At 36.6% G+C, this 15,473-nt stretch overlaps 1 protein-coding gene across 4 annotated transcripts in view; it reads right to left on the bottom strand.

Annotated features, from left to right (window-relative positions):
* Positions 1-15,056, bottom strand: part of LOC129798229 (uncharacterized) — a 139,423-nt gene extending 124,367 nt beyond the window's left edge. For 2 of the 4 annotated variants that reach the window (XM_055841265.1, XM_055841266.1), the window contains exon 1: positions 14,793-15,056. The gene's annotated coding sequence lies outside the window, so the exon portion shown is untranslated. The remainder of the gene's footprint in view (positions 1-14,792) is intronic. The other 2 variants (XM_055841263.1, XM_055841264.1) reach the window with 1 other exon arrangement.
* Between the last annotated feature and the right edge of the window lie 417 nt (positions 15,057-15,473).

Here is a 15,473-nt window from a genome sequence, read left to right as displayed (position 1 = left end):
CCTTTTCTGTGACCACACAGCCAAGAGGGAATGTGGAAATATCTAATTCATTCCACTTTGTGTAATTTGTGTGCCCTCGCAATTCTCAACAGACGCGCTAAAGCGTTGGGGGACTTGTCCGTTCTGTAGAAGTACGCTGGGAAGCTTTTGAAGAGAAGAAATTTGATTTGGAACTCATCCCGTGCCCAGAAGTCACAACTTTTCACTTGGCAACATGCGATCTGAAGCTCTTGATACAAATAATGAAGCGGGAAACTCATTTGGCGCATTTGGCAATTTTACCCAGTAAAGCTTACAAATTATTCAGCATTGTATTTCCATTCATCGCATTGTATTTCAAGCTATACATTATGTACGATTCTTTCACCACGACCTCCCGAAGCCCCTGTTATGCTCTCCTCTCTAGTAAATTTTAGACGTGGTTAACAACTGTTATTATTGTCATAATGGGATTTGTCACGTTAGTCCTCTGGCTCACACCCTCCATTATTCTTTAAAAAAATAATAATAATTCGCAGAGATTACACAGTATCAACAAAAATGACAATGAGGAATTACATTTGCAAGAGTAATATTCGAATGCAATGGATAATACCATAATTCTAGCAGAATGTCTACCCTATTTTTTAATTTCACAAATTTACAATTTATCATTTTATTGCTTCAATCGTTTTTTTGAGGCAATGCACTATCGAAAGGGGTGGATGTTTTCAATACGGATTATGGGATGATCTTAAAGTCAAAGAGAGCATTGAATTGAACAATTCTAGGAGCATTGTAAAATATTTCGAATTCGAACACCTTGATATATCGCTGATTGGATCAGCAACCTGTTCTTCCCTCTGTATCTTACTTGCAAACGTCGTTTGCAAAAACTACAGTCGCTAATCCAAAAGGATATCGCTCAATTTCAGTGATACATCCACACACTGCAAGAAAATTGATTAAACTTATCGAATTAATTGTAATATTTAAAAAAAATAGTATTTTTTTTAAATATTCATTCTTTTTAACTAAACTCAAATATGTTCATTTATTTAATATTTAAAATTATTTTATTTAACCTTTCCGTGAGAAAAAATGATTTGTGAACAATGTGAGAGAATTTTACGTAATTAATTTGTAATTTTGTTTTTCATCAATAAAATAGGTGGCAAAGCTCTCCATTCCCCAGCATTGCGGAATTATCAAACTATTTTTAGGTCCATACCGATTTAAAGTAGCAAAATTAATTAATACCGTGCCCCATTTGACGTCACACGTATTATTAATATAATTTTTTTTGGAATAATTTAGCTCTTTAGCATTGCAAAATCAAAGTATTTCATTAGTTATGCTCTTATCGAAATCGAAATAGGGGAGAGCCTGCATGTTTTAGATGTGGGTAGTTTAGCACGAGATGAATTATTCTTTGATTTACTTAAATAATTGCAAAAAAAAAACACTAAACAAATTATTTTAATAAGGTCTATACTAGTGAGTATACTAAGCGGTATACAAAACTTTTTGGAAATAAATTCCTTAAAATCAAAACATAAAAAAAATCTCAAACTCAAAAAAAAATAATAATCTTAAAAACTAATAATCTTAAAAAATAATTAACATAATATAATATCGTTGGAGATAACATTAAATGGAGCATGACACTAAACGGTTCTTCCACCCTACTACAGATTTAAATTGACTTATAAATTTTCAAAAGACCATAAAACCATCATAAATTGGAAAATCATCAAGAAAATAATACAATTTCGAATCCTTTGAATTTATACTGCAACTTAAAAGAATTAGGGGGAAGTGAGGCACCTTTGAAACAAGGGCACCTTTGAAATTGGGATTTTTCACCTATTTTTAAATAAACCACCAGTGATAAGCCCAGATAAGCTTATGGTAGCTGAGATTCTTTACAGGTTACTTCGGAATGCATGCAACTCGGAGTGCTTGCAACTCGGAATACGTGAAAATTCGATTGTGAGTTGAATTTTGGGGGTAAAGAATCGCGTCGAGCAAACGGTTCTCGGACACCGAAATGGATAAAATTGGCTCGACGCGATTCTTTACCCCCAAAATTCAATTCACAATCGAATTTTCACGCATTCTGAGATGCAAGCAGCCCGAGTTGCACGCATTCCGAGATCACCTGTAAAGAATCTCAGCTACCATAAGCTTATCTGGGCTTATCACTGGTCATTTTCTTTTTTAAATAGTCTGAGTGGGGAAGGTCAATAAAAGAAAAAAAAGTTCATTAAAATCGGTTAATAAACGTTAGAGATAGAGCCCGGTCCATATAGATATAGTAAGGGTCCGGATACAGTGGGTTGGGGTGGAGACGGATGGGACCCATCGTTAGAAAGATCTCGATCTCAGATATAACAAATATTAAAAATTTGTCAAAATCGCTTCAGAAACACCAAAAATGTAGTCTGGTCATGACATTTTTCGTTATAGCTTGGGTCAGGGAACATCGAGGGAGGAGTGCGACCCACCGTTGGAAAGGTATCGATCTCAGCTACAACATACTAAAATTTAAAGAAAAAGCATCATCTAGTTTTCGAAATATTCGAGATCGATTAATCGAAAATCGATTTTTCGATTAATCGGACCTTCGATTTAATCGGATGAAATTGAGGTGTCATAAAGGTTGTAGTACTCAACGAGAGCTTTCCAAAACACCAAAATTTTTCGATTTCCGATAATTATAACCGGAGATATGCCATTTAAAAATTGAATGTTTTGACCCCTTCTAGCTCGGGTCAGGGGGTCGGAGGGGGTTAAGGTTGGTATTGATCGAAAGTTTTTAGGCCAACTGCAACATATTAAAATTTGAGATCGATCCGTGCCATAGGGGCTGAGTTATTTTAAAAACAAAATTTGGTGGTATTTCAAAATGGCGGAAGGAGGGGGTGGGGGGTGCATCACTCTAACACCATCAACTTCTATCCGCCCATCGACATTTAACCTTTACCGAAAACCGCTTGTCGATATCTCTTTCCGTTCTCTCTCCAGAAGTGGTTATACGACGGACGGACAGGACGGACGGACGGTCGGACGGACGGGACAGACGGGCGGACGGGACGGACGGACGGACGGACGGACGGGACAGACGGACGGACGGGACGGACGGACGGGACGGGACGGACGGACGGACGGGACGGACGGACGGACGGACGGGACGGACGGACGGACGGACGGACGGACGGGACAGACGGACGGACGGACGGACGGGACAGACGGACGGACGGGACGGACGGACTGACGGACGGGACGGACGGACGGGACAGACGGACGGACAGGACGGACGGACGGACGGACGGGACGGACGGGGACGAAACGTCCCCGAAAATCGATTTTTAACGCATATGATATTCGTGATATATCAGTGTCAAAACGTGTAAATCCAAAATTTGGGCCCGATCTGACGAGGTCGCATTTTACCTGTGACCACAAAAGCTGAAATTGTAAAGAATCTCAGCTAAAAGTAAAAAAGCGATAGGGTAAGGGGGCCAAATTTCGGCATAGTTGCATGCAAGCGCCAAGGTTTCAAATTTGAAATGCAATATTATTAATACAAATTGAATATTTTTATTACTTCTTCTTAAGGAGTGTTGCTTGGAACCTTGTAGACAGTTTATCGTCTTTGTTTACTCTAAAATCATTCTTAATACAATTTCAAATAAATAAAAATATTGACATAGCTTTGGTGCCTTATTTCGGCCACCTTCATTCTCATAGTTCTTTGCCCATTGAGAATTCTTCAGATGTCTTTTTCACGTCATTTTGTTTGTCGAAGCTACATTTTTTGTTATTCTTTTGCATTGTATAGGGGAAAGTGCTCTTCCTTCGAAAGTTCATGCCTTCGAATAATGTGAATTTCTTTTGGTTTTCGTAAGAGATTTACACTAAATTATCAAGCAATTATCATCAATTGATGGTAAGCCAACTAATATTTAATAGAAATATGTAAGCCTCTTAGGAAAACTAAAAGAAAATTCACTTTATTCGAAGGCATGAACGTTCGAAGGGAGAGTACTTTCCCCTAATCTCTTAGAGTATATAAAAATCAAAAATTCATCAAAATTCGAGGAACGAAAAATTTGGCCGGAATTTTAAGCTGACCGGAATTTGGCACACTTACCCTACTGGTCTTTTTTTAGTGTGTTTAATAAAATTAATGATATTCTAAAAATAGTCATTTAAAAATCTTTCTGCAGTGAAATAATCATAAAGCTTTGGCAATGAGACATAAAACATATTTTTTAGTATTTAGGATATAATTGTTCAAAGGACTGTTATAGAAAAGGAAGATTATATTCGTAAAAAAGGATGTTACATATAATCCTTTTTTCTAGATTTAAAGAATGTTTAATGATTTATGAGGAAAATCTGAAAAATGAAAGGATAGGAATAGGATTTTTTTAAGGAAAATTATCCTTGAGTTCCCCCTGAAAATCGTTTTTTGCCTACCCAAAAAATGGCCCTAATCTCATTTCTGGTGAAAGGTTGAACCAGCTCCCATACATTTCTGCCAATATTGTCCTTTTTCACATTTTTTTATCATTTCAATTTGCTGCTGACCAAAATTTAATATTTCATTAACTGATTTAAAAAAAAATGTATTAATTTTATATTAAAAATAAATAATAGTTTTATTTATTTTTAAATAAAATAAATAGTGAAATAAATGAATGACCCAATTGTTTTAGATTAATAAACTCAGGAAATCTTAAAGATATTCAATTTTCTATCATCACAGACTATTCGTGCTCAATACATTACTCCTCAGGAAGAAAATTCCCCAAGCCCCAAGATATGGGACTCCTAAACAGACAACATCTAATGATGTTTCTTCCCAAACTATCATGTTAAGTACATGATACATAAGGTGAGCCTTGCGGCACGAGAATCTCTCGTGCGAGGAGAACGAGGATTTGCCAATATACCATGTTTGCCATCCTTTTGGCCTCTATTTAATTCCAATTGGGCTCCAGTATATTGCATAAATTGAATTTTGAGGCACTCGTCGAACTTTGACAAAATTACGAACATACAGTATAAATCCTTATAGAAACTTATAAGATGTTCGTCTTTGGCGAAGGAACACGAAAAGAGGCACTTAACACAATATATAAGTTTAGTCTTGAAAAAGAAAGATTCAATGTGAAGAAAATCACTTCCTCCCCCTTTTTTTCTTGGATACTCCCTCGTTGAGGGGGCGATGAAAGAACTGCCGATATGTATGATATATAGTCATTTATTAATATTATTTATTTTCGTCTCACCACACTTTTTGGGAGGGGCGGCAGATCTGCCTTAACGTGATATATTAGATGTATTTTCAACGAATTAAGTATCATGAATAAGTATCCATTTCGTATTGCAATATTTTTTTCGATTTTACCAATTTTGTTTATGCATCCATCTTCGGTGTTGTCTCTTACAGCCCCACATTGATGTATTGCCAAAGACGAAACGAGATAGATAACCCCAAACCTTATAAATAATTCTCATTCCAATTTCGGGATCGTTTGTTTAACAAGACACACATCTACAGTATCTCTTGGGGCTTTTGGTATAAGAAAGAAAACTTGAGGCGCCTACAGATGGAAGGGAATAAAAGAAAAAGGGAATAAGTAGAAAATGAATGATTTTCGGTTAGAGACACCCTCTCAAATAATTATACAATTTTTATTGCTTATACAGTACCACAGATGAGGGTCAAATTCAGAGAGGGTGAGCAGACGGAGATGCTATATACAGTGCGAGAACAGCCCTAAAGAGACAGGTTTTGGCATGAATGCCGTTAAAGTAAGTTACGTGCTTAATACCTCTCACAGACCCAAAGATGAGCAGAAAGATCTTTTAGTGCAATTATAACACTTACAGGGCAAGGAAGTAACCCGAATTTATGAAAAATTGACCCCTGTTAGTCTGATTTTTTACGTCGAACGAAAGTGTTCAACAGAAAAAAATTTTAAACTTGACCCATTCACATTGGTAATAATTTAATTCCTTCCTTTTCCATTTAAAAATAAATATCAGTAAATAAATGCTCAAAGATTAATGACCCCTACTGTAGGGGGAAGTAGGGCACCCTTGAATTGGATCAGCTTTACAATTAAGCTTTTTGACCTATTTTTCAATTAAACTGCACATTATCAATATAATTTACCTTCTCAAACCAATAGTGAAGTTAAATTACATTATAATACGGCTTAATTTCATTTAAATTTTAAAAATAAGAGAAAAATCCCAATTTTGAAGCTGCCCAAATTCAAAAGTGCTCCACTTCCCCCTATTTAAAATATGTCTCGTTAATTTCTCTTGAGTATTTGATATCTAAAATGGGTCCCGGTCAAAATCCAGAAAGCCAAAATCCCGAAAACCAAAATTCCGTTTGGGCCAAAATCCTGAAAGTCAAAATATCGAATTCTAAAAAGTGTCAAAGCTAATCCCACGATTGTACCCGCGCTTGCTGGAGGCAAAGGAAAATTTTCTGTGTCTTGGGAAATTATTCTACACATTATCCTCCATATAATTTCAACCCTTTCAGGATTTTGAACATTCGAGATTTTGACCTTCGGGATTTTGGCTTTAGGGATTTTAGCCCTTTGGGAATTTCGGCTGCCTCCGATCTAAAATGTTTAGCACAATTCCTATACACTCTTCCCTATACAATTAATAAAAAAATAGTTTAGTATTTGGATTTGGACCTTTTGGTGAACTATATAAAAGAATATAGAAACTATAATTTTTGTTATAGCTCCAGGTACTATTTTTTTTATTCAAAGTGAGTTATTTTGATTATCCGGATTATCGCTTCTTACACATTTGCAAAGTTGAGATTTTTTATAATCTCAGTTTGAAACCATATTAATACAAATTTCTATCCGAATTTTGAGTAACATTTTATATTATTTTACCGCTTAATTTTTTTTTGAAAGAGAAGGAAATGACCAGGCTTCATAAAATTTTTGGTATATGGTGCCAGCCAAAATCCCGAAGGCCAAAATCCTGAACAAACGAAGTCCCGAGTAGCTCGAAATTCAAAAGGCTAAAATTCCGGAAAACCAATATCCCGAAGGCCGAAATCTGGAATGGTCAGTCCGGAAAATGTCCAAATTATACAAACATAGTGTGTACAATAATTTCTGAAAACACGCAAACTTTCAATTTGCCCCCTGCAAGCATCGTGGGAGTAGCTATGACACTTTTAAGAATTCAGGATTTTGGCTTTTGGAATTTAGATCAAGATCCGTTTTAAAGGTTTTAAAGTATTTTTTTTTTCAAAGAAAAAAATACAAATATCGAACTAAAGAATAGTTATCTAGAGAAAATGCACTTCAAAGTTTTGGATGTTCGTTCGATCGCTTGCAAATCTGCTCTGAGCTCATCTTTGTATCTTCGAAAATATTTCAAACCGGCTTCTGCAATTTTAATGGTTTCTGAGATAGTTTATCTGGTTTATCTATCTATTTAAGCTAAGCCAAAAAATAAATCTAAATCTATTTATTTGACCTTATAATTCAGGGTTCCCCCTTAATGCTACATTGCATGTCGCCGTATTTTCTCTATAAAAATTCGTTTAAAATATGTTTGTCTTCTAACTTCTAACAATGGCGGTCAAAATAATAGAATCAGCTCCGCAAAGACGACTATTTTACCTTTAGCTTTATTTTGTATATATCTATTCGTTGAAATTATTTTGATATAGAAATGTTCAAATAATTAATAGGGTAAGTGTACCAAATTCCGTCCAGCTTGCAATTCTGGCCACATTTTTATTTCTCAAATTTCCATGAATTTTTAGTTTTTGCATATTATAGAGATTATACTATGCAATAAAATAACAAAAAATGTATCTTCGATAAAAGAGAAGATGTTAAAAAGGCTTTAGAAGGATTCCGGAAGAGCAAGGAACTATGAGAATGAAGGTGGCCGAAATAGAACACCAAAACTATGTCTACATTTTTATTCATTTTAAAATTGATTTAAAATGATTTTGGAGAAAATGAAGACGACAAACTGTCTACAAGGTTCCAAGTAACACTCCTTAAGAAAAATTAACAAAAAAATGAATTTATATGAAAAATATTACATTTTGAACTTGTGACTTTGGCGCTTGCATGCAACTATGCCGAAATTTGGCACACTTACCCTAATAATAGTCAGGAGTCTCGTTTGGGGCCCCAAATGTCGTTACCTGTCCCCAGAAGTGAATTATTTAGGAGGTGCTTTATTTATCAGGTACCCTCCCTATACAATAACCTCCCGCGAAACCTGAGAACCAATGCTGCAAGCAGATTCTCCTTCCATCTACTCCTGAGGCGACACTTATGGCATACTTATGCGTCTGATCACTCCTGAAATTTCCCGGGGTCCGCTCCGTCATCCAACGGCCATGCTTCCTGTCGTCAGGATGTCCCATAAACTTAATTCAACAATTGGGGTACTTGATACGCGTTGCCTGGTCCGTCTCCTACTGGGTCGCCCTAGTGGGGTATTTTCTGGGCCTTCAGCCTCTTTTTTACCCATCAATGTGCAGGGTGGGCTTGTATGACATAGGCCATCGCTGTCATCCTAAAATGTTATCCCATGGGACACCCTCTTTACTGGGCCTCTGGCTGTGGGTGGTGGGGCTGATCGTGGGTGTTCCTGAGTGTGGCGGTGCTTTTGCCATAGTGCTCTGTCCCTTCTGTCCCCTTCCCTGGACCCTCCTTCTCACTGCTCAGACCCCATACAACATGTAAAACCTATTATCCCACCTCCACGAATTCCTAGTGTCAGCGACACGTGCCTTTTTCTGGCCAAGCTGATACTCATAATCCCTCATTATGCTTGCTTCTGTTGCCCCTTCCTCACGCAACGACAGCCATTCATCAGCAATTTAAATTGTAATTGTAAACATAAATTGTAAAACTTTTATACATTTTTGGCTTAAACGATCTGTGATTCAGGGTTTCTGCCGTTTACCTGATGAGATCGGTCGTGGTAAGTCGGCGGCAGCCGCAACCAAGCATTATTTGAGGAGAAATATATTGAATTGAATTGAATAATAATAATAATAATAATGCTGGCACAACATTCTATGAAATAACTAAGCCTTCCCGTAAGGGGATTTCTAAACATGCATTATTATTTTTTCTTGTACGTGATGAGGTTGCTAGTCCCATACCCGTGGAATCAATTGCAGTGAAGCTCACTGGATGCAATCCGATCACATTTAACACCAGAAAAATTCCTGGTGACCTAAAGGGGATTCGAACCTCGGACACTTGCATCATAGAGCGAGTGCTCTACCACTTGACTCATTGAGTGCCCTGTTCAAATAATTAGCTCACGTCAAATACGTCATCCGTCATTATTTTGATCATAATTACCTTAAGCCATTGTCTTACATTCAAAGACAATGGTTAAACCGTTTGTCGGCTTAAGTTGTAAGTGTGTCTAGTGCATTATTTTTCTGACTTTCTAAGTATATCTTAGCTTACTTAGCTTAAATATAAAAAAGACTAAGCTACCTGTTACTGACCCACTCTCCCCTACATTTTTTTCGGTATCAGGTTCGATGTACCTGTGATATACAAAACTCCTGTATTGCTGCCAAGAATTTTCTTCAAAGTATATTATTATCATGATGGGCTATTCCCTGCTAATCCTATTCCTCGGACCCCTCTCCGTAAGCATTGCCTTTGATCCCTAATCGTCCCTCAATATCTGATGAAATTGCGATTTAAGGAAGAACTGATTAAAATAACTTACTCTGCAGAATGCCAGTTGTTTTTTCATCCCCATGAAAATGTCCTAAAGGGGGGTCCTCCCGCCTAAAATGTCATCGTGCGCCGGACACTTCATTAATCATAGATTTTTTCTCATCTTCCTGCCTAGGCCCTTTTTTTGCCTTAAATATCATTATGAGAGTTATTCGAAGGTTGACGCAAAAAAAAACCATAAATAAGGAGACACTCTTTGCATATTGTTGCCTTCCAGCCAGTGAAGGACTAGAAATGGGATGGTAATGGGGGCAGGAAGAAATGGAAAATTGGTAAAAATTTTCTCATGTCTTCGTCCTTTTCCCTTAACCATCATCACCCTCTTGCACGCACTTCGAACCTTTCAATTTGACAATTTAATGAATATTAATATTTTCGAAATGTTTTTTTTCCTCTTTTTTTCTGCTTCAGCCACAAAATTGGGTCGTCATACTTCACAATCTTCCTACAGAATATCTTTACCACCCGCTCTCCCACTAAATGAAGAAAAATAAAAAAAAAGTTATGATTTAATATCTCCATTCCGGAGTGGAATTTTCTATACGCATTTTCTAATTAAATGTCATCGCTCACTGTTAAAATAATACCAAGAGGATGCGATAGGGATATATCAAGGATGTAAGAGGAATGGAGCATTTGGTCGATTCTCCTAATGATGATGACGATGTATGTGGCTCAGGGTGGATGTTATTAGACGATTAGACGCTTGACTCTCGCAGTACATAAAATTTGTATAGCTTCATTTTGCGGTATTGTTCCTATGCCTTTCCCCTTTGGACCCCTAACCACCCTTCTAAGGGGCCACTCAGTCTTCCTTTTCTGAGATACATTTGCAAACCAAATAAATTTCAATGACACCATCAAATTTTACTGGGTATCTCTATCAGTGATTCAGGCTATATACCATGAAGAAAAGGAATTTGACGTAAAAGAAAGAATAAAAGGGCTTAGTGAAGTGTTCCAATTCCAACTGTAAGTGCCAAAAATGTGATTGCAAATCCAAACTTGCCTATTCCAACAATCACAGCACTAAAGAATTTCACCTAGAATCCTAAATATTAAAATAAGATAATTATAGCTTAACTAAACGATAAGGCGTGGCTGAAAAACCAAATAAATTCTTCATGCTCTTCATGACTAAAAAAAACTTTAATAAACTACCTAACTCTAACAAGAATGTAGTTAAATGTTCCCAATTAAACCAATTATTTTGGAAGGTTAATAAAAATTTTAGAGTGATATCCCCGATAGCCCAATTACAGGAATATTTGATAGAGCTGAAATATGTGTATAAAATCCACCGAAGAGACTAAAGAATGGATCGATTTCACCCCTACTTTTTTTTTAAATTCCTTCATTTGCATAGAGGATCTCTAGCATAAAGCAGACTGAGAGAAAATATTTGGTGAAATTGCTTTTCTGCATCGCCTGTGTTTAAATTGACGCGTTTTACTCCGCAAACCAAACAGCTTTCAAGCTTTAGTTAACCCTCAATAGCCGATAACCACTAAAAATTTCAGCTCAAAAAATTATGCTAAAAAAATTATGTACCCATGAGACAAAATGCTTAAATTCAGATAAATCATACATTGTTTAATTTATTATTATTTATTCAATGATGGAGCAATTGATACTACCACGGTCATTTAGCTTTGATAATTAATCATCGTTCCCGCGAATGGTAAACCCGGTAAACCACAAGTCTATACGCGCAATTGGCGCAAATAATATATTAACCCTTTATTATAGTATACATTTTAACCCCTTGAGTACTTTGAGTATTTCATGCAAAGCGTTAACCTTCAGAAAAGAAACAAGAACGACGTAATCATTGTGAAAAAACCGACGTTGATAAATGGAATATGTGGGAACCGGAGTTCGTCGGGGAATTTCGAAATACTCTAGGAAAACATCAACTCTTTCCAGAACTTTCAGCTCGTTCTCCAAAGGATGAAGGCTTGGAGACCGAGCCGAAAGCTCTGGAAAGAGTTGATGTTTTCCTACAGTAGGGGAAAGTGCCCATGCTTTAGACGGTCCCAAGCTTAATAATGACTAATTTTTTCCAATGTTCTTGAATAAATGTAACTTCGCGATATAGGGTATATGTCCTAATTCAAAACCATTTCCAGAAGCTTTAACTTTGACAGAAGATTCAACACATTAAGTTCATTTTTTTTCTGAAGAGAATTACATAAATTTGCTCCTTGACTCTTCTATAATATTACTGTTTAGTAAAAATTCTTTAGATATAATTTGAAAACTTCTTAAATACAAGAAAAATACGCCGGTGCAAAATGATTCTATTGGAAACAAATTAATCCAAATGGAGACAAGGGAAATTTTCTAATTGGAGACAAACAGTGTAAGTGAAACCGCAACGAAAAGCTTCCAAAACCTTGTTGAGTTTCTCCTGAGTGCAGGATTTGTTCTTATTTCTGATCTTTTCTCCTTTCCCATCTAAAACAATAAGAAAATCCCTCCCAAAAAAAATATATTTCCGGGGTTTCCTATTAAAGCATTTGCTGACACTTCAGAAAAATCCTTTTTGTTCACGAAATAGGTAATTATTTCATTTGAAAACTTCACGTATCGTTAACAATAAAGATTGGCACTTTTTTTTAACCAAAATTAGCCATAAATATGACATAAATGTTAAACAAAACGAATAAACAACAGTCACACAGTTGGAAAGCATGGTCGATCGATGAAAAATTCCATGGTGAAAAGGTACACTTTTAATTTTTCTGAGAAATTAACAAATTAAAATTTGTGAATATGAATGGATTTTTGCTTTTATTTGGAGCAAAATTAACTAAATAATGAAACTGAGGTATTTATAAATATATAAATAAATTTATAAATATAGTAACTTAGTACTGTATTTATTATGAAAACAGTGACGTTTCCATTTGGAGTAGCGAAAAATTTTCATTTGATGCAGATTTTGAATTAGTTTAATTTACCCTAATGTTTCTTTCAAGAATTCATTGAACTTTGAATTTTTTTCGAGTTTTCGAACATTAACAGTATTTTGTTCAAATTAATTTAGACTTTAGTCGAGACACTTTTAGATGAGGAAAGAGAACTCAAACTACTGCTTGAACAAGCGGATTGTGAGATGTGTGGAAATTGTGGAAGTTGTCTTGGAGAAAATAAAGCTACCACTCTGGCCCTGAATATCTCAGAAATAAGAATAATGGTGCTATTCCAATGAAAAATGAACACGTTTTTTAGGAAGTGTTCTCACTGCACTATTCTCAAGTGCTTCTACATAATCGACTTGTCTTTGCATGGGTTCCTGTCATGACTCTTTTTTAATACTTTAATAACACAGAGAGGATTGTTGAAAACAGTCAAGACAGGAACCAACACAGAGAAGGCGGTAATGCAGTAGCACTTGAGAACAGTCAATTTCTAAAAAATATGTTCCTTTACATTGGAATAGCACCATGATCCCCAATTATAATAAAATAAATCTCTATAAAATACTCCCTAAAAAGAAATATTCAAAGGCCTTAGAGGGTTAATGGGAAAAAATCAAGAAATCAATATTTTTGAGATTGGCGGCAAAGATCAACAGACAAATCCTATTGACATCTTTACTATTTCACAATTGAGTCAACCACTTCACGCCACAGACAGTTTTCGACCTCTTCAGTACTCCCTATGATTTCAGGGATTATAATCTTAAAGGCAATTCCATTGGAAATTGTTTAATCGAATCTAGTGCAAGTGACTTTAAGATGAAGTATCATAGAATGGCAATATCTGGCCGGAAATCAATTGGGGTGAATTGGAAGTTACACCCGGGACCGTAAATCAATTAATCCACCTCTCTCCTCTGAATCCATTTGAGGCATCTAAGTGTTCGGCTTTAATAACATCTCTAGAGTCAGGGTGATGTTGTGAAGGTAGAAGGACGATGGGAAGCAAAAGGAGTCTTGGTGAAGTACCATCTAGAGACACATGAGAAAAAATCCACAAAAGTCTGTCGGTCGGTATTCAAGTGAGGCCATTAGTGAAATCAATTAATTTGTGTGGAAAATGCTGACTTCATCCCTTTCACCGAATCTATCTCCTCCTCATGCCATTTTTGGTCCTTCGGGCCGGACGATGAGCATTGAGTGGTGGGTGGGCTTTTGGGTGGCGCGACAATGGGGCCACAGAGAACACATCATACACTACAATAGTCGTAGATTAAGATCGTTTGTTGGTCAGCGCACCACAATTTGAGCAGCCAAACGAAAGCAAGGGTATAGCAAATCTTGGCGCAGGAAGTTTTAAAGAAGAAAAGGAGGATATGAACTGTTTCTGGGTGGGCGATGAAGAAGGGCATGAAAGTGAGTATAGGAAGAAAAACAGCTTAGCGAGAGACTTCTCTATTTAGACGAGGGTTAGGATGGGACTAGGAGGGGTCTAGGGAGTGATGGTAAAAAAAAATGTATAAAAATAAAATGGTACAAAATAGCTGAGATCATCAATAAACTCCAAAATGACGACACTCATCGATTTTCTTCTGGGTGGAAAATGGACTGGAAATTTTTCTCTAGCATCAATTTTACTCGTTCTGTGAATTTCTCTGCATTTCTCTACGTTTATCGTAAGTTTTCCAGGAAAGGAAGAAAAGATTTTCGCACTCCCACCCAGAATTTTTCCACCTCTTGCTCCCGCTTGGGAAAACTTTCACACAATTCACCTCAAATCAATGTTCTTTTTGGTATCAGGAAGAGACACCAGCTGAGTGTCTCCTAAATCAAATACATTTAATGAGGGTGTGTTTGGTGTTTTTATTCCGCCCAACCACCCCCATTTTCACCGCCAAAAAAAGCTCCATGCAATTAACAGTACAATTCAACTTCATTAGAGAAGCCCAACAGCATAGACTAACAGCCCCAGGATGAGAAAAATCCTTTGCAGAAGACATTGAAGGATGGGTAAAATTTAATATAACATTCACACCCCTTTTTCTCTTTTTTCTTCCTCCCTCCCTCTTTTACTATTTACATTAAATTCACAACTCACAGAGAAAATGGAAAAAGTTGACGCGGGAAATTCTTCTTGGAGATATTCACCAAGATTACACCCCCGTTGTCCTCAAGTTGTCCTCGTTTGGGAGAAAAAGTCACTTCTTAAGAAGGAAAAATTCCACCACCAACTACATTCCACCCGAATTATTGGAGATTTTTCCAGCACACAACAGATCCGAGTCAGAGCACAAGAAACACGCGGCGAGATTCCTGCGGAATATGAATAACATCCAGTCACCCCGGCACTTCTTTTACAACTGAAGTCCATCTGTGGTAAATTGCCAAGAGTCATCCAAAGTCACACATGCCATTCATGCGGGAAAACACCAGCCCCGCCAGTATGCTGGAAAGTACATTGTCCCTCACAATTGATTTGGAGGGATGAACAATTTCAGGGGAATTTGTGGTGAATTGAAGACGATAGGGGTTCTCTGGAAAAGTCACGCTTCTCCTTTTTGGGAAGGAAAAATTTCCAGGAAAACCCCTCAAAACATGGAATTGATAACACGATAATTGAATTTATCACAACGATTCAGGAGAAATGTTCTTCGGAATCATTATTCTCAGGGCCACAATACTTTATTGACCTTCAAAAGCTTCCTGCTATATTTGGGCAGTTTCACACATTAATTACTTGATCATTTGATAAGAATGTAAAAAAAATAATAGGGAAGAC

This window comes from Phlebotomus papatasi, chromosome 1 (assembly GCF_024763615.1).
Source record: "Phlebotomus papatasi isolate M1 chromosome 1, Ppap_2.1, whole genome shotgun sequence".
In the NCBI taxonomy this organism is placed as follows: Eukaryota; Metazoa; Arthropoda; class Insecta; order Diptera; family Psychodidae; genus Phlebotomus; species Phlebotomus papatasi.
Note: the sequence above shows the minus strand (reverse complement) of the source record. Positions and strands in the feature narration are given on the sequence as shown.